The sequence below is a fragment of the Ovis aries genome, chromosome 17, assembly GCF_016772045.2.
Source record: "Ovis aries strain OAR_USU_Benz2616 breed Rambouillet chromosome 17, ARS-UI_Ramb_v3.0, whole genome shotgun sequence".
Lineage (NCBI taxonomy): Eukaryota > Metazoa > Chordata > Mammalia > Artiodactyla > Bovidae > Ovis > Ovis aries.
This window is the reverse complement of record NC_056070.1, coordinates 9,545,204-9,573,041: the sequence shown is the minus strand read 5'-3', so window position 1 is coordinate 9,573,041 and position 27,838 is coordinate 9,545,204. Positions and strand designations below refer to the sequence as shown.

The 27,838-nt window shown below is 36.6% G+C and overlaps 1 long non-coding RNA gene across 1 annotated transcript in view; it reads right to left on the bottom strand.

The window, feature by feature from the left end:
* Nucleotides 1–3,974: 3,974 nt before the first annotated feature.
* LOC121816999 (uncharacterized) overlaps nt 3,975–27,838 on the bottom strand; it is a 108,628-nt gene continuing 84,764 nt past the window's right edge. Inside the window, exons 3-4 of the long non-coding RNA XR_006056767.2 lie at nt 11,901–12,062; nt 3,975–9,955 (exon numbers count right to left, since the gene is read on the bottom strand). This is a non-coding gene — a long non-coding RNA (uncharacterized LOC121816999). The remainder of the gene's footprint in view (nt 9,956–11,900; nt 12,063–27,838) is intronic.

The window sequence follows — 27,838 nt, the reverse complement described above, 5'->3', positions numbered from 1 at the left end:
TCCAGTGGCTAAAACTTCTTGCTCCCAATGTAGAGGGCCTGGGTTCGATCCATGGTCATAGATCTAGACCCTACATGCTACAACTAAGAGTTCACATGCTGCAACTAAACAACAACAACAACAACAACAACAACAACCCTGCATGCTACAGTGAAGATCAGAGATCTTGTGAGCCACAACTAAGACATAGCACAGCTGCATAAATAAGGCACTAAAAAGCAATGCTCTTTTAGATGTGTGTCCTAATGCTACTAAGATGGCACCCAATGAAACATCTAAGAATCTCAGTGCTACCTAATTGATATACTGCCCTCATTTTTCTCATCCCCTATTGTTAAAAAAAATCCACAAAAATAATATGAGAAAAACCGTAGTGGGCTTTAACAAAACAATTGTAAACCCAAACAGAACCGATAAAAATTTTCCATTGGAAGGTGGCCTGGAGGCAATCTCATTATCATTTTTCCCATGAGCATCTCCCATGAGGATGCATTTAATTTTATTGTTAAACTTGACTTTTAAGACTTGTAAAAAGCAATATTTACAAAGTTTTTAGCAGAGTCTCCCTTAAGGTAGGAGATATATAGATTAGATTAGTCTGTGTGCTCAGGCATGTTGGAAAGGGAGTTATCTTGGGAGTTAAGTTTGAATTTAGGGACTGTAATCTCAACCCAGGAAAAGTCTGTCTGCTTAACTAGAATACTTGTTTTTGTCCCAGTAGTCTAGTGAATAGCCTGGATTGTCAGAATGCTTTGTAATAGCTGAAACCAACAGTATGTGAGAACACAAGGCTGTAGGTACGATGCTGGTGGCATTTGAACATCTACATAAGAACTAAACATGAATCATTTCTGTGATTCTTCTGCCTTTGTTTGGAGTCATAGAAGCAGAAACACAGAACTGGAGGGAATATAAGAAATCACCTTGTCTAACTCTAGAATTTGGGGGATTTTCCTATTAAAATGATTTTTAAGCAGCTAACATTTAGTGTGTGTGTGCTAAGTCGCTTCAGTCATGTCTGACTCTGTGCCAGTCTATGGATGGTAGCCTTCCCGGCTCTTCTGTCCACAGGATTCTCCAGGCAAGAATACTGGAGTGCACTGTCATGCCCTCCTCCAGAGGATCTTCCCGAACATTCAGTGAGCTCTTACGCTCAATATTATGCAAGATATGTTTCATTGTTTAAGTTTCACAATTCTCTGAGGTGGATATTACTATTTACAGTTTAGAGATGATGAAACTGGATCTCAATAACTTGTCCTAGGTCACACAGCTAAGAAGTAATATATTAAAGTCTGAAGTCAGGGCTAACCAAAAAGTCTGTGCTCCTTTCATCCCACCACTGATTTCCTTGGTATAAAGTTTCCATCTTCTCTGAGGAACTTGTTGATATGCTAATAGTTATTAATAACTACTACTGGTCTAAGAAAAATTGTGAATTAGATAAAATCTGCTCTTGGTATCTTTTGGGTCATCATCGTAACCCTTTTACAAGGTTGGCTAATATACCTTGGCCCAGTGTCTTTAAGATGTTTTTCCTTTGTCAACCACCGGGATTTTCTCAGACCCAAAGATGCCATGGAGAGAGTCAGGTAAATTAATAATTATGAATGTGAAAATCCGAAATTATTCAGTGAGTACCTTTTAGAGAAGACGTACACTTTTTTTTCTAAGGACAGAGTTAATACTTGTGTTGAATTAATTGAGGTGAGATTTTTCTGGCCAGTCTATACAAAGTTGAGTGGGATCAAGTCTGTTATGAAGTAGAGAGAAGTACATCTGTAAAAATGTATTATTAATGCTCAGATCTTCTATGTTATCTATTTCATAACCCCTGATAGGTTAGCCACATAGGTACAAGAAATAAAAATGGTGCCTCAGGAGGTGTAAAGAAAGTTTGAGTTCTGACGTAATACAAATAGTTTATTATTATTAGACACAGAGAAGTTTAAGAATGCTTGGTTAAAGGTTTTCATTCTCTTTTTGCATAAAAATTTATAAAGACTGTAAAATGTAGTAGCAGAAATAACAGAATCAGAATTAAGTAGTCATGGTAGTGTCAAATCAATTTTGAAATCAACTGCTGATCTCTATACCCACAGTACTTCACTCATTTCTTTGCAGAGAAGAAGTTCAAATGGTTGGAGAGTTTTACAGTGCTCCCACTTTATGACATGGAAACATGGAGAAGTTCTTGCTCTAATCATAATGCCTGGAGATTATTCTGTGTCAAGGCAAAATTCATATCTGAAACCCATGTGTTTAACATCTGCAGAAGGAGGAGAAAAGGAAGGTGTTATCAATAGATTACCAAGCTCTAGATATGATTAATCTTCCATGTGATATGGAAACTTAGGAAAGAAATGGAAAATTATTGTTATCAAATATACTTTATAGTTAATAGTTTCAAAGAAAAAAAACATACACCCATACAGAGAACTATCCATGCGCATGAATGTCTCTATTATCCAGTGCCAAATTAGGTGGTAAAATATGATGGGAGGAGAGTTAACTAGCTCCAAGGCAGGGCAGTGAAGATAAACTGCTCTCCTTACAAAGGAAAGATATACAGCTTCTGATCCTCCATATTTAGAGAAATCTAGTTAAATAACTCCTTACTAAATTTCAGAAGCTGTGATGATCTGCTTCAGTAAAAAGAAACTGTGATTTTTGGGGCTACCATCTTTTTAAAGTGGCCGTGGTTCACCCTCACCTGCCAGGATGCGTCTGCTGTTTGTGAGGGTCTAGGTGAGCTGATAAAGACACTGCCATTGCACCCTTCCATTCTTTGATGGTTCTGGATACTGTGCAATTCTTCATAAGTAGCCTTTCCTCTGATCACTTCTGATTATTCACCTTAGTGGGTGGATGCAAATTTCAGAGACTGCCACTATCATCTCTCTCTTTCCAACCAATGTGAGTAGCTTCATATACTTCCATTAATTACATATTTAGGACCTGTGGAAGTTACCAAAGAATAGGCTTAAAGACCTATTGGACCCACAAGCAGATGATCCTGACCTATAAGTACATTGATTACTTGGCTTCCATAAGCTCTCATTCATATTGGAGGACTGAGATGCTGTTCTACCTTTCCTGAGAAAATCATGGGATTATTGACTCCCCCATGGCCTTTACCCTGGGAAGTGTCTTTAGATTTCTTTGGAGCAAGAAAAAAGGAATATTGGCTATATATGCCTGAGTGGCACTACAGGGTGATTCTTCAGAGGAATCTAACCTCTCTTCCAAACAATGTTATAGATGTAAAGCTGGAAACTGGGTAGAAAGTAGTGGTTTTCCACTACAGTACTGACATCAGCCTTTTGCTCACCAGATTTCAGTTTCTCTTTGTACACAAATCAAGCAAGACCTTAGTCAGCTGTTCTTATATCTCAGCTCTGCAGACATCATGATCTGTTCACCATCATGAGGTCTCTGCACCTTCAGCGCACTAAACATCACTTCAGTTTTGATACCATGATGTTGACACCATACGCCTTGCCTCTGATGGTTAGGAATTTCCCACAGGCTTCTGCATCCTGGAGCCCAGCTCTATGGTAGACAACACTCACCACCAAGCTTCTCAAAATTCCCAGTGTCCCCTTAACAACAAAACATTTATCTCTGAGGCCAACTCAAGGATGGACAGACAAGAGCACAGAAACATGGAGGGGAATTTGGTATAAATTGTGGGCAATCAGTGAAGAGAGGATTTAATAAATGGAGCTATAAACTTGGTTCTGCTTAAGGAGAAAATGATTAAATACCTGGATTATATCCCTATCTCATGCCATACAAAAATAAATTCCAGATGGAGATGAATTCATATCTTAAATTTGAAGAGCAAACCAAAACCAAGAAAACAAAACAAAAAGTTCATGGTCTTAGATTAGGAGAAGACTTCTTAAACAAGAACACACAAAAGCAAAAACAAAATGCACTAATGTAAGGGAAATAATGACAAATATTATAACTTAACATTAAAAACTTTAATCCAAGAGACAACCCATAAATTTAGAGGAGATCTTTTTAATATTTTAGCACATGATTTATATCCAGAAAATTCCAAGGCCACCTACCAGTAGGTAAAAAAAATAAAAAGATACAAATAGTAGGAATAATAAATTTATAGAATAGGTAATCCAAATGGTAAATGATAATGGCAATTAAAGTAATAATGAGTTACTATTTTGCATGTCAGATTCCCACAAGTCTACATTCAAATGTTCTTTCGATGAATTTGTGGGGGAGAAAGTGGTCTCCCTGTCCTATTCCTCTGCCATCCTAGGACCACCCCTCTCCACAACTCTTAAATATCTCAAGAGTGAGACAGAGTGTGGGCTAGTAACAGTTATACAGGGCTAGGGGTAAAGTATTTAATAAAGCTGAATGTATTCCTACCCTACAATGCAGCAGTTTCATTTCCAGGATGATTGTAACTGGAACAACACAGAAAATGTCTTCCTTTTTAGTTTGTCATGATATTCAAAAGTCCTGTAAACAGATGCTTGTCTTTAGATTAAGTTACTGTTTATGAACGTTCATGGCTGAAATGCAAATATCTTTCATTGGAGGAATATGTTAACCAGCAATGTGGATTATTTGATCGGTTTAACTTTTCTCTTTGACAAGAGTCCTAGGGGAGGATCCATGGGAAGGACAAAAAGAAATGTCTTAGAAGTAAAAATGCTGTTGAGAGGGGATTCAAGGAAATGACAACAGGCACACTGTCACCTTTTCTTCCTTGGCCAAGTTTGATTTAGCTGCATCTTCTCAGTTAAGTATTTATTGGGTTTAATGAAACCGTTGGTTTTGTGGGCGCATTAGCAGAGAACACTAATGAGGGGCGTCTTTCCCAGTGAACTCAGTAAGCACTTGGAGAGGGAATTGGAAAAAGGACTGTAAAGTGAGAGACCCAGGGATATTACTAAATTGATAAGCATTGTGGATCAAGGTTATAGGAGGAAGGTAAGCTTAGCTATATTTCATGAATGTAACTGGTCTCACTGGCCTTCAGTGGAGAGGTGGCTGAGTTCCTAGCCTTGAACTTGCAGGAGTGAGGGCAAGGGAGACTCCCACTGGTTTCTTAGCAACAGTCTAGAGCCCATGATAGGGGTCACTTTTACTCTCAACTCTTTTGGGGACATGCTGCCTCTTAGAGTAACCAGCAACCACAAGCCCTAATGAGTAGTCAACAATAAGAATACAAACATTGTTGTTGTTCAGTCACTAAGTCATGTTCAACTCTTTGTTACCCCATGGACTGAAGCATGCCAGGTTTCTCTGTCCTCTACTATCTTGTTAAGTTTCCTCAAACTCATGCCCATTGAGTCAGTGATGCCATCCAATCATCTCATCCTCTGTCGTCTCATTTTCCTCTTGCCCTCAATTTTTCCCAACATCAGGATCTTTTCCAGTGAGTTGGCTCTTCACATCAGGTGGCCAAAGTATTGGAGTTTTGGCATCAATCCTTCCAATGAATATTCATGACTGATTTCCTTCAGGATTGACTGGTTTGATCTCCTTGCTGTTCAAGGGACTCTCGAGTCTTCTCCAGCATCACAGTTCGAAAGCATCAATTCTTCAATGCTCAGCCTTCTTTATGGTCCAACTCTCACATCCACACATGACTACTGGAAGAACTATAGCTTTGACTGTATGGACCTTTGTCAGCAAACTGATGGCTCTGTTTTTAAAAACACTGTCTAGGTTGACATAGCTATTTTCCAAGAAGCAAGCATCTTTAAATTACATGGCTGCAGTCACCATCTGCAGTGATTTTGGAGTCCAAGGAAATAAAGTCTGTCACTCTTTCCACTGTTTCCCCATCTATTTGCCATAAAGTGATGGGGCCAGATGCCATGATCTTAGTTTTCTGAATGTTGAGTTTTAAGCCATCTTTTTCACTCTCCTCTTTCACCTTCATCAAGAGGCTCTTTAGTTCCTGTTCACTTTCTGCTATTAGAGTGGTATCATCTGCATATCTGAGGTTGTTCATATTTCTCCTGGAGATCTTTATTCCAGCTTGTGATTTATCTAGCCCAGCAATTCATAAACATATGAAACAATAATAATAATAACCATAGTAATATTTCAGTGGGTCCAAAATCCTGAGAAAAGATACGTGTAAAACAGATCGTATGTCCAGTGAATTAGAACCACTGAAATAGGCAGATGAGTGCTCCAATCAAGATGATAGAATAGAAGCATGTGGAGCTCACCTCCATCCACAAATGCATAGAAAATACTTCTACATGAGGAACAATTCCCACAGACTACCAACTGAACACTGGCAGAAGATCTCAGACAGCCAATATTTCAAGAAAGATCTCCCAGTAACTGGGTAGGATGAGTGAAATAGGCAGATTGACAACATGAACAAAAAATAATAAATGTGCCTGAAGAAAGTAAAGTTGACCTGCTGCTGCTAAGTCACGTCAGTCGTGTCCGACTCTGTGTGACCCCATAGATGGCAGCCCACCAGGCTCCTCTGACCTTGAGATTCTCCAGGCAAGAATACTGGAGTGGGTTGCCATTTCCTTCTCCAATGCATGAAAGTGGAAAGTGAAAGGGAAGTCGCTCAGTCGTGTCCGACTCCTTGCGACCCCATGGACTGCAGCCCACCAGGCTCCTCTGTCCATGGGATTTTCCAGGCAAGAGTACTGGAGTGGGTGCCACTGTACAAAAAGAGATCTAAATGAAGTATTAAAGCCCAAACCATACATTTCAAACTAAGTAAATTAGTGGATGGGATATCTGTTGTAGTGATAATGTAGTAACTAAAACTAGCTTATCTTCCCATAGTAAACAACCAGAAAACAGAATAAAATATATGAACAATAGTCTTCTAACTGTGGGCAACAGGCTGCAGCAGGGAGAAATGCAGATGAAATTGGTGAACCCTTCAATCACCCTATACTGTTGCCTGTAGGGATTTTCCAGACCACAGCACATGGAGGGCCTTCCAAGCACAACACAGTAATTTCACTGAGTTGGGGAGACAATAATCAGAATTTGGGGGGAAGGGGTCAGGGTACCAGAGGAGAAAGAACCAAGCAGAGAAGAGCTCCAGAAATTTGCGTTGAGTCCCCTTGACTCTGTTATACCAATAGAGCGAAACTACATAACAACTCCGAGAACTCACATAGATTTGGAAGATATCTGAGTTCTGACTAGCCAGATTGGACCGTCCTTGTCCAATTCTCAGGGCATTCAGTGAAATCCCAGAAGGATCTTGCATTACTATTAGAAAAAATGTAGCTCCAGCATAAAGATAACTTTAGATCTATGCTAAGAATTTTTAAAAATAGTCCTTCAGAGGACCAGGTATGCCAACTAATTTGTAATTTAACTGTAAATCCAAAACAGAGCCCAGCACTCTGGAAGGAACAAAACATACTCCAGTATTTAAATGTAAATTTCACAATATTCAGTATGTAAGAAAATTACTAGATGTGATGAGGCAGAAACAGAGAGACAATTTCATCAATAGAAACACCTTTGAAAATGATAGGAAGGGTAAAAATATAAGACACAGACTTAAAAACAGCTGTAGAATTTAAAGGAAATCATGAATAAAATGAGGAGAGAAACAGAAGATATAAAAATGACAAATGATACTTCTGAAAGTGAAAAATACAATATCTGAAACAGAAAATTTACTGAGGAGGATTAAGACAAAGTAGATTTTGTAGAAGAAAATATATGTGATAGACACAATTCAAACTAGGGCAGAAACAGAAATGAGATTGAAAAAAAAGATGAACAAAGCAGAAACTAGTGAAATAGAAAATGAACAAACAAAACAAGCCAATATCTAGGTCTTTGAGAATATCAGCAAAATTGATAAGCTCTAAATAGACAAATCAAGTAAAAAAAAAGACAAGATGTAAATTACCAACATCAGGGATAGAAGAGAGGAAGTTACTGCAGATTCTACAGATGTTAAAAGGATAATAAGAGATTATGATTATCAACTGTAGTCTAAGCAGAATAGATAACCTGAATTTCCTACACTTATTAAAGAAATTGAATTCACCCTATAATTGAATTATGCCCACCTCCTACACGCCCCCAAATCAAGGTAAAGGTGATTTTACTGCTTAATTTGATCAAATACATAAGGAAGAAATAATAGCAATCCTACACAAACTCTTTCGGAAAATGGAGAGGCCAGAATACTTCTCAACTTTTTTTATGAATCCGAAAGTTGATGTGACATTGTGAGGAAAACAAGCTAACGATCAATATCGCTCATAACATAGATATAAAAATCCTTAAAATATATTAGCAAATAAATCAGTAACTATGAAAAAATGATAACACATCATTGAAAAGTGAAAGTCTCACAGTTGTGTCTGACTCTGCAACCGCATGGACGGTAACCCTCCAGTCTCTGTCCATGGAATACTCCAGGCAAGAATACTAGAGTGGGTTACCATTTCCTTCTCTAGGGCATCTTCCTGAGCTAGAGATCGAACCCATGTCTCCTGCACCTCCTGCACTGGCAGGCAGATTCTTTACCACTGAGCCCCCTAGGAAGCTGGCCAAGGGTATCTACAAATGAGTAAATAATGTGTAGGAGAGGATGGTCACATTAATTCAGATTCAAATTAATGGCTTTGAAGACCATTTGGAAGAAATATTTCAAAACTTACAATAAAAGTATGAAGAGTTGGAAATTGAAAGAAAAAGGACAGAAGGCTTATATAATGGATTCGGAATACATACCATAAAAATAAGCATTTTAGAAGGATATGCAACTGATAGAAGCAATAATTGAACAACTAATATAAGAATTTCCTTCCAAGTTGAAGATTTGAATGCCAGTTAGGCTGGACCAGTTAAACTCAGAGATACGTCAAATCAATTATGGTAATAACAGAAGGAAACAAAGAGAACAGAAGGTAAGAAACATATGTAATCCATTCAAATGTCCTAATATTAATGTTATTATAGTCTCAGAGGGAAAGAGGGAAGAGCACCGGACAGAGCAATATTTGACAACTAATAGTGAGTCATTTTTTTTCAAAAAAATTGATGAAAGAGATCAACTTACAGTTTAAAGGAACTTAGTGAACCCTATGCAGAGTAAATATAAAGAAAGTCATGACTAGGAACATCATATTCAAGCTGCCAACAAACCAAAAATAATAGGAAAACTATCATAAAGTCAACTGGGCAGGTATAAATTGCTTTTAAAAGATGAAAATCAAAGTTGATGGCTAAATTTTCAACAGTATTATAGAAACCACAAAACAATGAAATGACATTCTTTTAAAGTGCTAAAAGATTCTGTCACCTCCTGTCATTTTATTTTGTATTCATTCAAATGTGTTTTTTCTGTGTATATTATAAAACTATATTTTATGATCTCCTACCTAAATAAATACTTGCAGATGACTTAAGGGAAAAAAAAATAAATTGCTAAAAGAAAAAAAACCCTGTCCATTGTGAATTCTACATTCAGTTAAAACACCCTTCAAAAGTGAAGTACATACATACTCAATGGTGAAAAGTTGAAACCCTTTCCTCTAAGATCAGCAAGACAAGAATGCTCCCTCTCTTCACTTTTATTCAACATAGTATTAAAAATCCTAGCCAGAGAAGTTTGGTAAGAAAAGAAAGAAAATTCATTCCAAATCAGAAAAGAAGTAGTAAAACTCACTATTTGCTGATAACATATTGTGTACTTAAATTTAAAGATTTCACCATAACCCTGTTAAAGTGAAGTGAAGTCGCTCAGTCGTGTCCGATTCTTTGCGACCCCATGGATGGTAGCCTACCAGGCTCCTCTGTCCATGGGATTTTCCAGGCAAGAGTACTGAAGTGGGCTGCCATTTCCTTCTCCAGGGGATCTTCCTGACTCAGGGATTGAACTCTGGTCTCCCACATTGTAGGCAGATGCTTTACCCTCTGAGTCACCAGGGGAAGTAAAGAACAGGAAAGCATAAACCTGTTAGAACCAATAAATAATTCAGTAAAGTTTCAGGATATAAAATTATCATTAAATTCTATAAATCTAAATATTAAACAGAAAATTCAGAAATCAACAATTCATAAGTTTTAAATCGAAAGCAGTTATGTACTTGTAATGAAAATTTGCATCATCCCTCCAAAGACGCGAGTCATATTTTTGCCCAGCATATCCGCACTATATAAGCTACCTGTCTAGTGGCCACTTGGTAGCTGTCTTCGTTATAAGGTCTACTGTGGTGGTGCTGCAGTGCTTGTGTTCAAGTAGTTCTTATTTTACTTAACATCACTCCTAAGAGCAAGCATAGTGATGCCTGTAATTTGAATTTTCTTTTACTGTGCGTAATTTAAGGCAATGGCACCCCACTCCAGTACTCTTGCCTGGAAAATCCCATGGATGGAGGAGCTTGGTAGGCTGCAGCCCACGGGGTCGCTCAGAGTCAGACATGACTGAGTGACTTCACCTTCCCTTTTCACTTTCATGCATTGGAGAAGGAAATGGCAACCCACTCCAGTGTTCTTGCCTGGAGAATCCCAGGGACAGGGGAGCCTGATGGGCTGCTGTCTATAGGGTCGCACAGAGTCGGACACGACTGAAGTGACTTAGCAGCAGCAGCAGTGCATAATTTATAAACTAAACTTTATTATATATAAGCATGTATAAGAAAAAATGGTGTGTACAGACATTCCTCATTTTATTACGCTTTGTGAATTCTGTGTTTTTCACATATTGAAGGTTTGTGGCAACCCTGTGTTGTTAGTTGATGGTTAGCATGTTTTTTTTTTTTGGAATAAAGTTTTTAATTAAGGTAAATACATAGCTTTATTCAGACACAGTACTATTGCAGACTTAATAAACTACAGCATAGTGTAAACATAACTGCACTGGGGAACCAAAAATGGTGTGACTCTCTTTATTGTGATTTTCACTTTATTGTAGTCGTCTGGCACTGAACATATATTATCTCCAATGCATGCCTGTTTGAGGTTGAAATTATCCTTGGTTTCAGATATCTACTGAGGGTCTTCAACTGTATTCCCTGCGGATAAGGGGGAACTACTACACAACAGGAAAAGGACTTTCTCTTCAATAAACTGTGCTGGGTAAACTGGACAGCCATATGCGAAAGAATAAAACTGGAATTCTGTTTTACACTATAAATAAAAATTAACTCAAAATATATTAAAGAGCTTAAGACCTGTAACCATAAAACTAGAAGAAAACAGAGACCGTAAGCTCCTCTATTTTGGTCTTGGGGATGGTTTTTTTGGACTTGATGTCAAAAGCAAAGGCAAACAAAGTAAAAACAAACAAATGGGACTATATCAAACTACAAAATTTGGACATAGCAATGGAAACCACCAACAAAATTAAAGGGCAACCTAGGGAATGGGAGAAAATGTTTGCAAATCATATACCTGACATAGTATATCTAAAGTATATAAAGAACTCAAACAATAACAAAAAAAAATTAAAAATGGGCAGAGGATATAGACATTTTCCTAAAGAAGACATGCAGAGGTAAACAGGCATGTGAAAAGGTGCTCAACATTATCAGGGAAATGCAAATCAAACCCAGAATGGGATTTTTATCTCTCATCTGTTAGAATAAGTATTTTAAAAAGAGAAGAAATAGCAAGTGTTAGCAAGGGTGTGAAGAAAAGGGAACACTTGTACACTGTTGGAGGGAATGTAAATTGGTATGGCTACTATGGAAAACAGTATGGAGATTTCTCACAAAATTAAAAATAGAACGATCATATGATCCAGAAATTCCACTTCTGGGAATATATTGAAAGGAAACAAAAATACTAACTCAAAAAATATCTGTACCACAACTGCAGCTTATTTATAATAACCAAGATATAGAAACAAACTAAGTATCTATTGATGGGTAAATGGATAAAGAAGGTGTGGTACTTACACATGCACTGGCATATTATCCAGCCATAAAAGGAATGAAATTTTGCCGTTTGTCGGAACATAAACGGATCTTGAGGGCAGTATGTTAAGTGAAATCAATCAGATAGTCAGAGGAGGACAAATCCTGTATGGTGTCACTTATCTGGATGTTTTTAGATGGAATCTAAAAACAAACAAACAAATCAAACTCATAAATTTAGAGAACAGATTGATGGTTGGAGAGTGGTCAAAACAGGTCAAGGTGGTTAAAAGGTACGTCCAGTTATAAAATAAATAAGTAATGGTGACAATGTGTAGCAGGGAGACCAGAGTTAAAAATCCTATTTTGTGTACATGAAAGTTGCTAAGAGAGTAAATCTTAAATGTCATCATAAGAAAAAAAGTGTAGGTATGTGTTGTTATGGATAGTAGATAGATTTATTGTAGCAATTATTTTGCAATATATGCAAATATTGAATCATTGTGTTGTATACCTGAAACTAACATAGTGTTATACATCACTTATATCTTAAATTTTTTTTAAAAGAAGCGAAATTAAAATGTTCTCAGACAAAAAGTGCTATAGAAATTTGTTGCTGGTATACAATAAAAATTAGTAAATGAAGTCATTTGAGAAAAAGCAATCTCAGAGAAGAAAATAGAGACTACATCTTAAGGTAATCACAAATGGAAACAAAGAAGTTAAAGAGAGAATGAAAATCACTAGAAATGTAATTATGTTGATAAATATAAAAAATACTAGCTGTTTAAAACTAAAGTAATAATGTATTATGGTGTTTATATCTCATATAGAAATATCATATTAATTGTACAAAACATGGGAGGGATTAAATGTTGTTACATTTCTTCAGTGTTCTTGTATTATTTGAGAAATGCTAAATATCTGAATTTAAGTAAGACTGTAATATGTTAAGCATCCATATTTTAACTCTAAGTTAACCACTAAAAGAAAAATACAAAGTGTTCTAACTACAACACTAAAGTTAGATAAAGTAGGTAAAAAAGAATTTTTAAAAGTATTTCATTAATACAGGAAAGGAGAAATAAAGCAAAGAAGACAGGTGGGATAAGGAGAATACATGAAAAACAGAGACAGCAGAATCAAATTAGTGATAGGAAAATGTAAGTGGTAAAAAAACTCTAATGAGAAGGCAAAGATTATTAGATTGTATTTAAGAAAATAAGACTCAACTGTATCCTATTTACAAGAGACAAACTTTAAATATAAGCATATAGATAGGGAGAAGGTTAAAGAATAAATATATAATAAGACAGATTAACTCATGGAAGCTAGGGTGACTATACTTGTATTAGAAAATTTAAACTTTAAGGCCAAAGATTATTTCATAATGAAAAGAAAATATAATTCTAAAATTATGTGCTGATAGTACAAAGTTTTAAGTTGTATTAATCAAAAATTGGCAGAAATATTAGAACTAGACAAATTCACAGTCAGAGTTTAAGATACCGGCAAGTAGAAAAAATTAGTAAAGATATACATAATTTGAACAAACAACCTAACATAACTGACATAAGGAAGAAGACATAAATTGTTTAAGTGGCCATGGAACATTGAACAAAAGACAGTTTATACTGAGCTATGAAAAAATCTTTGGAAATGTTAAAGGATTGAAAACATAACAAACTATGTTCTCTTGCCATGTTGGAAATAAGTTATAAATCAATATAAGAAATGCAGCTAGAAAATCTCCCCAAATCTGGAAATTTCAAATTTTGAAGCAGTACATTTCAATATAACTCACTGAGCCAAATGGTAAAAACTCAATTGAAATGATAAGATATTCTGAACTGAATAATAATGAAAATATAACATACTGAAATATATAGGGCATAGATAAAACAGTAGTTAAAGGGAAAATATGAGCTTTAAATGTATATATTAGAAGGATAGTTGACAATCTATGATCAAACTTTTATTTTAAGGGGTAGAAAAATAACTGCAAACAAGAAAGAAGGCTATGTGAACAGAAAAAGAAAAGTGACTGAAGTGGAAAGCAAAGGCATGATCAAGAATATTGACAAAGCCGGAAGTCATATGATAATTAGTGTGTCAACTGGACTGGACCACAGGGTGCCCAGATACTTGGGTAAACATTATTTTGGGTGTGTCTGTGAGGGATGTTTCTGGATGAGATTAACATTTGAATCAGTAGACTAAATAAAGCAGATTGCCTTTCCCAAACTGGGTGGGCCTTTAATTTTGTAAAGGCCTTAATAGAACAAAACGGTTGAGTAATAGCGTATTATTTCTCTCTCTGACAGTTTTCAAGCTGGGATATCCTGCCTTCACATTTGAGCTCAAACTGGAACTTTCATCATAAATTCTGTTTCTCAGGTTTTTGGACTAAGACTGGAAATACGACACCAAGTCTCTTTGATCTCCAGATTGCTGACTGCAAATAACTGGACTTCCCAGCCTCCATAATCATGTGAGCCATTTCCTACCAGTTCTGTTTCTCTGGAGAACCCTTATTAGATTTTGATACCAAGAGTGGTTCTTCTTGGGATTCCTCAGCCTCTATAATCCTGAAAGCCAATTCCTTATGATAAATCTCTTTTTTTACATTCCTTATTTACTCTGTATTACTGGAGAACCCTGGTTCTCAAGTTGCACATTTGAATGTTTCTGCAAAATTTTATTAACATCTAGAAAATTTGATCAAGAAATAACAGAAATAAAACAATTATTACTAAAAATAAAAAAATTTGTTATCACATATTCATGATATATGAAGTTAACTAAAAATATAATAAAGCATATTTTGTATGTTATTAAATTTATATTAAAAATAATAATAATTAAAAAAGAATAGGTATAAAACTTTAAATGAAAAATTATATTGAAAAACATAACTCACCACAAATGACATAAGAAGTAATTGAATCATCTCAAGGCTTTTTATCTATTAAAAGAAACTGAATCCTTCTTACAAAGAAAACTCCAGGAAGAAGACAACCTGACTGGGAAATTCTTCCAAATATTTAAAGAAAAAAAATGTATCAACCAAACATAAACTCTTTACAAGATTCCCAAAAGAGACAACAGTTCTTGCTTCATGAGTCCAATATAATCCCAACACTAAAACCTAAAAATAACATGAAAAGGAGGTAAAATCAGAGGCTTATATCTCTTATGAAAACAAATGTGAATAAGATTAGCAAATTGAATCCAGTAAATGTGAAAAGGGTAATAAATCATGACTGAATAAGGTTTATGCAAGGACTGCAAGGTCAGTTGAACATTAAAAAAAATCAAACAATAAAAAAATCAATTTAATTCATTGCATTAACAGAAAGGGAAAAAAATGTCATTGCAATATATACAGAAAAAGCATTTGATAAAATTCAACCTATATTCATAAGAAGTACTCACAGGAAACTGGGAGTAGAAAGGAGCATCCTTGACCTGATAAAGAATATATATATAAAATATACAGCTAAGCTCATAAGTAGTGTTAAATATTGAATGTCTCCTCTCTCCTTGAGTTGGGGACAAAGAAAGAATGTCCACTATCACCATCTCTACTCTATTCAACATTATTCTGGAGGTTATATCCAGGACAGAAGAGGAAGAGAAAGAAACTAAAGTGCAAATGTTAGAAAGAAAGAAACAAAATTGCTTTTAAGAAGACATGAATATATATATAGAAAATCCAAAAGAATCTACAAACTGTCATATTTAATATTTGAATTGAGCAAAGCCTTTTTAATATAAAATTATTTGTTATAAAATAAATATACACATTTTAAATATATTTCCAGTATCAAATAGTAAACAAATAGTATTAAAATCATACAAATTTCTAAGAAAAAGGAATTTGAAATTAAGGAGGATATAAATATCTGGAATGATATGGCATTTTCATGGAATGTATGAAATTCATTATGTATGTATGAAATCAACGTCTTTAATGTAATTGTTGGAGGAAACTAAAATGGCAGAGTTGGAGGATGCAGAACTCACCTTCCCTCACAAATATGTCAAAAATACACCTACTAGCGGAACAATTCTCACTGAAAACTGGAGACTGGCAGAAAGATTCCTGTACAAATGAGGTTCTAAGAGAGATTCACATGGAATCAGGTAGGAAGGAAGGAAAAATGATCAGGTTGGGATCTGCATCTCGGGGAGGGAGCTCAGAGAAAAAGGGAGATTAAATGGATAGAGATCTTCTGGAGGCGTGAGCAGTTTGAAAGACATATTGGGCATCCCAGTCCTGGGGTCCCGCATAGGAAAGACAAGCCCCTTGGCTGATGGGAAGGCTGGTGAGCGTAACAGGAGGACTTTTAGGAACAACAAGTAGTAGGAGGACTAGGCTTCATTCAGGAGGAGTGTGTGTACCCTCGCTCGCTCCTGAGGCAAAGTGGAGATGGGGGCATTAAAATTGTGAGGATGGATGACTGGCTTTCCACAAATGCCCCGGTGTGTGTCCCAGTCTGAGCTGAGGGAACATTCCAGTCCCTGTTTCTTCATATTGCAGCTCTGTGCTGGAGCCGGGGCTGCCGTGACTGAGGAAAGAGAGCTCAGCTGTGAGAAATGGAGGTGGCTTAGACCCCAGATGGCACCTGGGCAGGGTGGGGGCAACCCTTACTGGCACCCGCCCAGGCAGTGCATCTGGAGAAGCCCCAAAGCCTTTCTCCAGCCAAACTCCCACAACCCGCGCGCCGTCACGTGCCAAAAGCTCATCTAGGTGCTATTTGCTCTAACGCTGCTCCCCTCTGGGGTTAGAGTCTTGGTGCTTGGATGAGAAGAGCTCACGCTTGAAGAAAAAAAACACAGGATGCATCTGACCCTCCGGGCTCTGCTCTAGCTACTTGAGACCACCCCCACCCATCCCCTTGAGCCTGGTGACAGCCACTGAATGGGGGGAAACGCGGCTTAACATCTGGTTCCCGCCCTAGCTCACCCTTCTTCAGCCTCACTTCTTACCAAAGTGACTAGCTGCCAGCACACACCGAGGTAAGATGTGACTTGGGATCATGCAAAACCCAGCTCTCCCCCTAAAGCCACTCAGCCCATGCAAAAGGTATAGCATGCTCCCACGTGAGATTACGTCAAGATTGCAAAAGACTGTTGTTTCATCTAATTTCAGACAGACAGAGAAAGTTGAGCAAAACGAGAAGACAGAGGAATTGGTCCCAACTGAGAGACAAGAGAACACCTATGAATAAACAACCAATGAAACAGAAACAATTTATCTGGTAAAGAATTAGTTATAAGAATGCTAACTGAATTAGGGAAAAGATTAGATGAACACAGCGAGAATTTTCACAAGGCCAGAAAAAAAAAAATAACTAGTCTCTTTTGGAACTTGAGAATACAATAACTAAAGTGAAAAACACACTAGAAAGAATCAAGAGCAGACTAAGTGATTCAGCAGAATACATAAGTGATCTGGAAGACAGAATGACAAAAATCACCCAATCAAAACTATACTATTGCTTTTTAGTCACCCAGTTGTGTCCGACTGTTTGCAATCCCATGGATTGTAGCAAGTCAGGCTTCCCTGTCCCTCACAGTCTCCCAGAGTTTGCCCAAGTTCACGTCCATTGCATTGGTGATGCTATCCAGCCATCTCATCCTCTGATGCCCTCTTCTCCTTCTGTTCTCAATCTTTTCCAGCATCAGGGTTTTTTTCAATGAGTTGGCTATTCACATCAGGTGACCAAAATATTGGAGCTTCAGCATCAGTCCTTCCAATGAGTATTCAGGTTTGATTTCCTTTAAGATTGACTGGTTTGATCTTGCTGTCGGAGGGACTCTCCAGCACCACACTTCCAAGGCATCAATTCTTTGGTGCTCTGCCTTCTTTACAGTCCTGCTCTCACAGCAATACATGATTACTGGAAATATCATAGCTTTGACCATATGGACATTTGTCAGCAAAGTGATGTCTTTGCTTTTCAACACACTGTCTAGGTTTGCCATAGCTTTCCTACAAAGAAGCAATTGTTTTCTAATTTTATGTGCAGACACTATCTGTATAATTTTAGAGCTTAAGAAGAGGAAATCTGTCACTGCTTCCACCTTTTCTCCCTCTATTTGCCATGAAGTTATGGGGCTGAATGCTATGATCTTATTTTTTTTTTTTTAATATTTAGTCTTAAGCCAGCTTTTTCACTCTCCTTCACCCTCATCAAGCGGCTCTTTAGTTCCTCTTCACTTTCTGCCATTAGAATGGTAACATCTGCCTATGTAAGGTTGTTGATCTTTCTCCTTCCAGCTTTCAGCTTGTAACTCATCCAGCCTGGCATCTCTCATGATTTGCTCAGTGTATAATTTAAATAAACAGGGTGACAACAAACAGCCTTGTTGTACTTGTTTCTCAATCCTGGACCAGTCAGTTGTTCCATATAGGGTACTAACTGTTACTTCCCGACTCACATGCAGGTTTCTCTGGAGACAGGTAAGAAGGTCTGGTATTCCCATCTTTTCAAGAGCTCTCCACAGTTTGTTATGTTCCACATAGTCAAAGGCTTTAGTGTAGTTGATGAAACAGAGGTGGATGTTTTTCTGGAATCCCCTGCTTTCTCTATGATCCAGCAAATGTTGGAAATTTGATCTCTGGTTCCTCTGTGCCTTTTCTAAACCCAGCTTGGATGGCTGGAAGTTCTCAGTTCACATAATGCTAAAACCTAGCATTTAGGATTTTGAGCATAACCTTACTAGCAAGGGAGATAAGTGCGACTGTCGGGTGGTTGGAACATTCTTTAACACTGCCCTTCTTGGGAATTAAGATGAAGATTGACCTTTTTCAGTCTTGTGGCCATTGCTGGGTTTTCCAGATGTGCTGACATATTGAGTGCAGCACTTTGATAAAATCTTTCAGAATTTTTAATAGCTCTACTGATGGAATTCTCATCACATCCACTAACTTTATTGACAGCTGTGTTTCCTAAGGCCCACTTGACTTCACACTCCAGAATGTCTGGCTGTGGGTGACTGACCACACCATCATGGTTATCCAGGTCATTAAGAACTATTTTGTACAGTTCTTTCATGTGTTATTTCCATCTCTTTTTTATCTCTTTTGCTTCTACTAGGTCTCCACTAGATCTATAGAGTCTGAAATGCAGTACTTGGGTGCAACCTCAAAATGACAGAATGATCTTGGTTTGTTTCCAAGGCAATCAAAACTATAGAAAAAACAAATTAAAAAAATTAAAACATTTTAAGAGGTCTGTGGGAAAACATTAAATGTACCAACATTTACTTTATAACTGTCTCAGAAGGAGAAAAGAGAGAAACGGTCAAAAATCTATTTGAAGAGATTATGGCTGAAATTCTCCCAAAGCTGAAGGATACAGAAGCCCAGGTGCAGAAAGTACAGAGGGTCTCAAACAACGGGGACAGAAACAGTCCCACACCAAGACATATCGTAATTAAAATGACTACAGTTAAATATTAGGAAGAAATTCTAAAGGCAGCAAGAGAAAAACAGGGTCAGTTGACAAAGGAACCTGCATAAAGTTATCAGCTGATTTTTTTCAGAGCTAGGACACACACAGACAGAAAGTGAGGGGATGGACAAAGTATTTCATGCAAACAGAAGCAACAATAAAGCAAGGGTAGCAATACTAATATCAGACAAAATAGACTTTAAGTAAAACAATAACAAAAGACAGAGAATGTCATTATATAATGATAAAAGAATCAATACCAGAAGAGGATATTATACTTATTAACATATATACATTCAATACCTAAATTGAATTTAGGAACACCTAAATTCATAAATCAAAATTAACAGAGATAAAGAGAATTGATAACATTTCAACTAGTAGGGGAAATTAACACCCCACTTATATCAATGGACAAATCATCCAGAGAGAAATTCACTATGAATGGTCCTAAATGATGGAAAATCCCATGGATGGAGGAGCTCTGTAGGCTGCAGTCCATGGGGTCGCTAAGAGTCGGACACGACTGAGCAACTTCACTCTCACTTTTCACTTTTCACTTTCATGCATTGGAGAAGGAAATGGCAACCCGCTCCAGTGTTCTTGCCTGGAGAATCCCAGGGATGGGGGAGCCTGGTGGGCTTCTGTCTATGGGGTCGCACAGAGTCAGACATGACTGAAGCGACTTAGCAGCAGCAGCAAATGATGCAAAAGGCCACTTGGACTTAATAGATTTATCTACAGGACATTCCACTCTAAAACAGCAGAATACCTTCTTTTAAAGTGTGCATGCAACTCTAGGATAAATCAGGTTCTAAGCTGAAAAAGCAAGTCTTGATAAGTTTAACAGGATATAAATTATACCAATTTTTTCCAAACACAACACTCTGAAACAAGAAATTGGTTAAAGAAAAATGGGAAAAGCATAAACACATGGAGATAAATAACATGCTACTAAAAAAACCTCAATAGATGAACAATGAAAACAAAGGGGATATGAGAAAATACCTTGAGACAAATGAAAATGGAAAGACAATTTTCTAAAATTTATGGTATGCAACAAAAGCAATTATAAGAGGGAAACTTACAGCAATTTAGGCTGACCTAAAGAAACAAGAACAATCTCAAATACACAATCTATAGGAATTAGAAAAAGAACAAACAAAGCCCAAATTTAGCAGAAGGAAGGAAATAATAAAGATCCGAGAGAAAATAAATAAAATAGAGGCCATAAAAATGGAAAAGATCAATAAAACCAAGAGTAGATAAAGATATTTTTAAAGATAAAATTAATAAACCTTTAGCTAGGCTAATAAAGATGAAAAGAGACATGACAAAAATAAATAAAATAAGAAATGGAAAAAGAGAAATATCAACCAATATCACAGAAATATGAAAACTCATAAAAGAATATTACAATTACATGGCAACAAATTGTACAACCTAGATTAAATAGACAAATTTCTAGAAACACAGAAACTTCCAAGGCTGAATCAGGAATAAATAGATAATCTGAACAGACTGTTCACCAGTAGTGAAATTGAATTTGTAATTAAAAATGTAATTAAAAAAAATACTCTCAGCAGACAAAACTCTAGTACTGTATGGCTTTACAGGGCAATTCTATCAAACATATAAAGGAGAGTTAACACCTATCCTCAAACTATTCCAAGAAGTTTAAGAAGTTGGAAACCTTAAATGTAATCTATGAGGCCATAATTACCCTGATACCAGAATCAGACAAAAATGTTACAAAAAATGAATATTACAGGCCAGTATCTCTGACGAACATAGATGCAAAAACCCTCAAAAATTTTACCAAATTCAGCAGTATATAAAAATGATCATACACCATGATCAACTGGAATTTATTCCAAGTATGCAATGATTGTTTAACATTCACAAATCAATCAACATGATATACCACACCAGCAAAAAGAAGGATCAAAATCACATGATCATCTCAATAAATGCAGAAAAAGCAATTAATAAAATCCAACATCCATTCACGATAAAAAACTCTGATCAAAGTAGGCATAAAGGGAATATATCTCAACATAATAAGGGCCATTTATGATAAACTCACAACTACCATCATGCTTAATGGCGACAAACTGAAAGCCTTTCCTCTACAATCAGGAATAATACAACGATACCCACTCTCAACACTTTCATTTAACAAAGTATAATACTACGTTAAATACTAAGTGTTTAACGTCTATCAGAAGTCCCAGGCTTAGCAATCTAGCTAGAAAAAGAAATACACATCAAAATTGGAGGAGAAGAAGTAAAATGGTCACTAATTGCAGATCACACAATACTATAGGAAACTGTAAAATCACCACCAAAAAACCTGTTAGAATAAATGAATTCAGCAAAGTAGTAGGATAAAAGATTCATATACATAAATATGTTGCTTTTCTGTACAATAATAATGAACTCTCAGTAAGAGCAAGCCAGAAAACAGTGCAGTTAAAATTGTTTCAAAAATAGCAAAATATCTGGAAGTAAACTTAACCAAGGAAGTGAACAATATATCCTCTAAAAACTATGAAACAATGATGATGGAATTTGCAAGTGATATAAATAAAAAGAAAGATATTTCATGTTATCTGACTGGAAGAATTAATATGATTAAAAAATCCATACTACCAAAAGCAATCTGTAAATTTAATCCAAACCTAATCAAAATATCCATGACCTTTTTGTTTTAGAACTTGAACAAAGTATCCTAAAATTTGTATGGAATTATAATATACCCCAAATTGCCAAAGCAATCTTGAGGAAAAAGGACAGCGATGGAGGTATTACATTTCCTGATTTCAGAATATACGTACTACAAAGCTATGGTTATCAAAACAGTATGGTGCTGGCAAAAAAAGGAGACACAGATCATAGGAACAAGATTGGGAGCCCAGAAATAAGTCCACACAGCTATGGTCAACTAATCTCTGACAAGCAAGGCAAGTATATATGATGGAAATAAGACACTTTCTTCAAAAGTTGGTGCTGGGAAAACTTTACAGTTACCTATAACACAGTGAGATTACAACATCTCCTCACACCATATGCAAAATAAATGTAAAATAGGTTAAAGGCCTAAATTTAAAAACTGAAACCATAAAACTGCTAGATGAAAATATAGGTAGAAGATTGATAAATATACTTTTATCAAAGTATACAATATACTTTTTGATCTGTCTTCGGAGGCAAAAGAAATCAAGCAAAAAAAAAAAAAATGGGACCTAATTAAACTTAGAAGATTTTGCACAACAAAGAACACAATCAACAAAATAAAAAGACAACCTACCAAATGAGAAAAAATATTTTCAAACAGTATGGACAAAAAAGGGTTCATATCCAAAAACATATAAACAGAACATACAACTCATTATAAAAAAAGAAATAACCTGATCAAAAATTGGACATAAGATCATAATAGGAACTTTTCCAAAGAAGACATACAGATGGCTAACAGGCAAACTAAAAGATGTTAACATCACTAGTCATCAGAAAAACGCAAATCAAAACCAAATGAAACACCACCTCCCATTTGTCAGAATGGCTATCATAAAATTCTTCAAATAACAATTGTTGACCAGGGTGTGGAGAAAAGGGAACCCTTGTACACTGTTGGTGCAGATATAGGTTAGTGCAGACACTGTGGAAAACAGTATGGAAAAGAGTATGGTATTTCTATTTTTAGTTTCCAAAAAAAATCATATTTTCTAACAATTCCACTCCTGGGTATTCTTCTGATGAAAACGAAAACTCTAATTTGAAAAAGATACATGCACCCTGATCTTCACAGTAGCATTATTTACAATAGCCAAGGTAAAACAAACAAACAAACAAACACTTAAGTGTCTATCAAAAGATGAATGGATACAGAAGATGTGAAATCTGCTATTTATAATGCAATATTATTTAGCCATCAGTTCAGTTGCTCAGTCATGTCTGACTCTTTGCGACCCCATGTACTGTGGCACACCAGGCTTCCCTGTCAATCACCAACTCCCAGAGCTTACTCAAAATCATGTCTATCAAGTTTGTGATGCCATCCAACCATCTCATCCTCTGTCATACCCTTCTCCTCCTGCCTTCAATCTTTCCCAGCATCAGGGTCTTTTCCAATGAATCAGTTCTTCGCATCAGGTGGCCAAAGTATTGGAGCTTCAGCTTCAGCATCAGTCCTTCCAATGGATATTCAGGACTGATTTTCTTTGGGATGGACTGGTTGGATCTCCTTGCAGTCCAAGGGACTCTCAAGAGTCTTCTCCAACACCACAGTTCAAAAGCATTAATTCTTCGATGCTCAGCTTTCTTTATAGTCCAACTCTCACATCCATACATGACTACTGGAAAAATCATAGCTTTGATTAGATGGACCTTTGTTGGTAAAATAATGTCTCTGCTTTTTAATATGCTGTCTAGGTTGGTCATAACTTTTCTTCCAAGGAGCAAACATTTTTTAATTTCATGGCTGCAGTCACTATCTGCAGTGATTTTGGAGCCCAAATAGATAAAGTCTGCCACTGTTTCCATTGTTTCCCTATCCATTTGCCATGAAGTGATGGGACCGGATGTCATGATCTTAGTTTTATCTAGCCATAAAAATTAAATAAAATTCTGCCATTTGCACTAATGAGCCTAGAGAATATTATACTTTGTGAAATAGACAAAGATAAATACTCTGTTATCACATATCTGGAACTTAAGAAATAAAAGAAACAAATGTATAACAGCAAGAGATTCACAGATACAGTGAATAAACTAGTGATTATCCATAGAGAGAGGGAAGTTGGGAGGGGTAAGATAGGTATATAGGGTATGGAATACTAATGACTATGTATAAAATAGATAAGCAACAAGGATCCATCGCATATCACAGGAAAATATAGCCATTGTTTTATAATAATGTTTATATGCAGTTAAATCTATAAAAAGATTAAATCACTTTGCTGTGCACCTCAAAGTAATACAGTACTGTAAATCAACTATGCTGTGCTGTGCTTAGTCGCTCAGTCATGTCAGACCCTTTGTGACCCCATGGACTGTAGCTGGCCAGGCTCCTCTGTCCATGGGGATTCTTCAGGCAAAAATACTACAGTGGATTGCCATCCTCCAGGGGATCTTCCCAAACCAGGTATCAAACCCAAGTCTCCTGCATTGCAGGAGGATTCTTTACCATCTGAGCTACCAGGGAAGCCCACGAATACTGGAGTGGGTAGCCTATTCCTTCTCCAGGGGATCTTCCTGGACCAGGAATCAAACCAGTGTTTCCTGTACTGCATGCAGATTATTTACCAGCTGAGCTACCAGGGAATTTTTTAAAAAAAGTCCATTTTCCCCAGACAGGCAATTTTTAAGGAATAAAACAAAATTTAAGAATCTATGCACTACTAGATATCAAGACTTACTAAAAAGATACCAAGAGTGTGATATTTACCAAAGGATAGAAAGTTGTCCAGTTGTAAAACATACAGACTGCAGAAAAGTTCTATCCCCATACAGTCACCTGATTTGCTACAAGGATATCTGTTATTTCCTCTTGCTATTTCAAGAGGAAAAGGATGGTCTTTTCCATAAATGATCATGGAACAATTAGATATGTACATAGAAAAAATAAACTTTGATCCCTTACAAAAAAATTCTGTTCAAGGTAGATCAAAGCTCTCAATATAAATGACAAAATAAAAAGCTTGCAGAAGGAAAGTGAATGTCATTCAGTTGTATCTGACTCTTTGTGACCCCATGGACTATACAATCCATGGAATGCTCCAGGCCAGAATACTAGAGGGGGTAGTCTTTCCCTTCTCTAGGGGATCTTCCCAAGCCAAGGATTGAACCCAGGTCTCCTACATTGCAGGCAGCTTCTTTACCAGCTGAGCCACTAGGGAAGCCCAAGAATACTGGGGTGGGTAGCCTATCCCTTCTCTAGCAAATCTTCCTAACCGAGGAATTGAACCGAGGTCTCCTGCATTGCAGGCGGATTCTTTCCCAACTGAGCTATTGTGGTTTTATTAAATACGCTACAAAAAAACCATGTACTATATAATAAAAGATTGGTAAATTGATAAATTGAACTTCATTAAAATCAAAGACTTCTGTTTTTCAAAATATATCATTGAAAGAGTGAAAAGGAAGCCACACACTGGGAGAAGATATTCATAATACATATATCCAAAATGGCAAGGACCCAGAATACACAAAGAGTATTGTAATCATTAATTAAAAGACAGATATTCTGTTTACAAAATGGACAAAGGCTTTAAATAGGCACTTTGTAAAACTGACTTCAGAAAGACAACAAGGGCACGAAATAAAGCTCAACATCATTACTTCCCAAGGAAATGCAAACTAAAACGAAATGAGATCCAGTTTCACATACACCCGAATGGCCAAATTAAAAAGACTGTCGATTAGTACCACATATGGACTAGAAAATGAGCCAAGTAGAACTTACATGTTTTCTTTGTGAAAATATAAATTAATACAACAACCTATATGGAAAACTATTTTGCAGCAGCTAAACCTGTATACCTCATGGCCCAGTAGTTCTCATCATAGTATATACCCAGGGGAATTGATTGTGTATATCTACCAAAAGACACATAAAACAATGTATCTTTTAACAGCTTTATTCACAATAGCCTCAAGGTGAAAAGATCCGAATTTTTAAATAAATTGTAGAACACCCATATATGAAAGCAAGGAAAAGATGGAATTATTTCCACTCCCTACAATATAATCTAATTCATAATTGTAACACTGAGTAAAAAGTAGAAAATAATGAGTTTGCCCTACAAAACTATTTACATGAAGTTCAAGAACAATGAAAATTAATCTGAGGTGACAGGTATCAGAGGAATGATCTAGGGATGGAGTGAGGGAGCAGTTTGTATTGTTGGCAAAAGGGTACATGGAATCCTTTTCAGATGTTAATATTTTGCATCTTGATCTGGAAGGTATATGCCTATCTAAAATTTCATCCAGCAGTACACATAAGATTTGTGAATTTTACTATATCTCAATGTTAAAAAAAAGTAAATGGGAATTTCTCAGAAAAACGAATACAAATGGCCAGTAAGGGGAAATATGCTCAAATATATAAACAAGGAAATGTATGTTAGAGTAAAAATGAACATCATTAACAGTGCCAAAAAGTTGAAAAGCAGGGAGTACATTGCTGGTAGAAATGTGAATTATCACCATAGCTTAGAATGCAATCTGGCAAGACCTATTAAAACTATAAACACATATACTTTTGACCAAAGATATCATATCTGAGAATCTCTTTCATTGGAATGAAATTTCTTGTTCTTAGTTGATATTTATAAATGTTGCAGAAAGTGGCAGAAAGTGAAGAGCAACTAAAAAGCCTCTTGATGAAAGTGAAAGAGGAGAGTGAAAAAGTTGGCTTAAAGCTCAACATTCAGAAAACAAAGATCATGGCATCTGGTCCCATCACTTCATGGGAAACAGATGGGGAAACAGTGGAAACAGTGTCAGACTTTATTTTGAGGGGCTCCAAAATCACTGCAGATGGTGACTGCAGCCATGAAATTAAAAGATGCTTACTCCTTGGAAGAAAAGTTATGACCAACCTAGACAGCATATTAAAAAGCAGAGACATTACTTTGCCAACAAAGGTCTGTCTAGTCAAGGCTATGGTTTTTCCAGTAGTCATGTATGGATGTGAGAGCTGGACTGTGAAGAAAGCTGAGCACCAAAGAATTAATGCTTTTGAACTGTGGTGTTGGAGAAGACTCTTGAGAGTCCCTTGGACTGCAAGGAAATCCAACCAGTCCATTCTGAAGGAGATCAACCCTGGGATTTCTTTGGAGGGAATGATGCTAAAGCTGAAACTCCAGTACTTTGGCCACCTCATGCAAAGAGTTGACTCATTGGAAAAGACTCTGATGCTGGGAGGGATTGGGGGCAGGAGGAGAAGGGGACGACCGAGGATGAGATGGTTGGATGGCATCACGGACTCGATGGACATGAGTCTGAGTGACCTCCGGGGGTTGGTGATGGACAGGGAGGCCTGGCGTGCTGTGATTCATGGGGTCGCAAAGAGTCAGACATGACTGAGTGACTCAACTGAACTGGACTGATGAAAGTTGCAACAATAGAGGGTAAAGATGGAAATAAAGTTAATGTACAAATAGAGTTACTGATTTCAAAAATTTTGATAATATACATCATGTCATAGTAAACAATAATTAAATGGGGTTAGTTAGAACTATATAAGTTGACTTGGAGTGATATAGTGAGAGATGGAAGATATAGAGATATGGATATATTTTTATTGCATATTGGTGAAAAAATGAGGACAATTCATATACATGTATATTTGTATGGAATTGTACTTTTATGCATAGTTATACATGTCTCCTGCCTCTCGAGAAACCTGTATGCAGAACAGGATGCAACAGTTAGAACTGGACATGGAACAACAGACTGGTTCCAAATAGGAAAAGGAGGACGTCAAGGCTGTATATTGTCACCCTGCAT